The sequence below is a fragment of the Pundamilia nyererei genome, unplaced genomic scaffold, assembly GCF_000239375.1.
Source record: "Pundamilia nyererei isolate P.nyererei 1_Seehausen unplaced genomic scaffold, PunNye1.0 scaffold00266, whole genome shotgun sequence".
NCBI lineage: Eukaryota > Metazoa > Chordata > Actinopteri > Cichliformes > Cichlidae > Pundamilia > Pundamilia nyererei.
In genome coordinates, this window is record NW_005187667.1 from 500,093 (window position 1) to 501,870 (window position 1,778).

Sequence of the window (1,778 nt, forward strand, 5' to 3'; positions counted from 1 at the left end):
CACACACGCACAGACACACACACGCACAGACACACACACACATGCACGCACACACACACACGCACACACACACACGCACACACAGACACACTCTGCTGGCTGGTGGAGACGTCGCCGTCACACAGAGGCTTCTTTATACGATCCAAATGTTTCTGTTTTCTTCACAAACTGAAAATCTGAGACTTTTAGTTTCAAATAAGCCAAAAATCTAAGAACTTGAAATGTGAGAAGAAGAAGAAAAGCCCAAACACGCAGAGAGGTGAAGGTTTTATACCGATGTGCAGTAATACAAAGAGCTGGGAGTGTGAGTCATTAATAATGTGGACGCAAGAGGCAGACATTTCTCACATGAACACAGCACAGGCTGCATCAAGACACAGCCATGTTTATACTCATATTCCTTTGTCTCCCACTGTGCACTGGTTACCACAGCAAACCCATTAAATAAATGAGTAATAAACTACTAGCCTCTCCTGTGCAGTGCAGCACAGCGATGCTTGTTTCTCGGAATATATACAAAAGTCTTATTTGCCTTTTAGCTGCAGTGCAGCTTCATTTGTGTGCCGACAGAAGAGTCGCTCTGTCCCAGCAGTCACGTCCACGTGGTGTTACCTGGGCACGGACGTTTGGTAGACCTGGCCAGGTTGTGTGTGTGTGTGTGTGTGTGTGTGTGTGTGTGTGTTGTGCTTCAGTACACTGCACTAAAGCACATGTGAGGGCAGTCAGTGGAGGCTGTGTCCATGCAGAGTGGACTCCACTTCAGCTGAATTCAGCCAACAGAGCTTATCTATGTAGGTACAGGTGTGTTTAATGGGCGGGGCCTAGAAGCAGAGTCTGACATCATCAGCTGCAGTTAAAAACAAACATGGCGAGCATATATAAGTTGATTAGTACATTTACACACACTTCTTTACCTCCATGTTTTAGTTACTTTAGTTTTTAAGCCCCCAGTACAGTTTGTGTGTATTTGCAGTGAAGGATTCCACTGAAGAGCTGACTGGAGGATGGAGACGGTCGCCATGTGTACGAAGAGAGGTGTCGTCTGTCTCCTCTTACAGGAAGATGTCCATTGCAGAAGATGTAAGATGAGCCAAGGACTGGACTCAGCCCAAATCAGGAGGCAGAGTCATAATACAAGTGTTTGCTGCTTGGCTGTGCTGTCCTTTTGTGTGTTCGGCTCAGAGGAAGGGGACACGGCATTTACATGTGCAGTGCTCCATACATCCTTTGAGAGAAATCATTTAAAGCATTTATCTTTGTTGTCCAAAGCTCAGGCAGCAGCTCAAACACTGCTGATAACACCTCCACCTCTGCAGCAGCAGACTGAACCAGGACTCAAACCTGCTCCATCATCTCATCTTTGTAGACCTGCATTTACAAGCACCAACAAGTCAACGGTAAACATTATACTGGATAATCTGCTGGTTTAAAAGGCTTCGTCCTTTTGTAAAAAAACAGCTCATATCAGCAGAACTGTAGGACTAAAAAATGTAAGAGAAGAGCTTCAGATCCTGAGTGTGTGAGGACAGAAGGATCAGCTTTATTTCAGATTTGAGATAAACTTTATATTTCAGTTTGTGATTACAGGAGCTGCCCTCAGATTCAGACCTCAGCACCACCCAGTGACAGCAGACAGATCATCCAACATGTTAACTGTAAAATTAAGTGAGGAAAACAGTACAAAGGTTAAAGTACCACACGTGCTGTAGTGAAGGCTGCAGCTGTTTTATTGATAAAGTTAAAGACAAAAAAGATTATTGTACTCGGCCCTGAAAAGC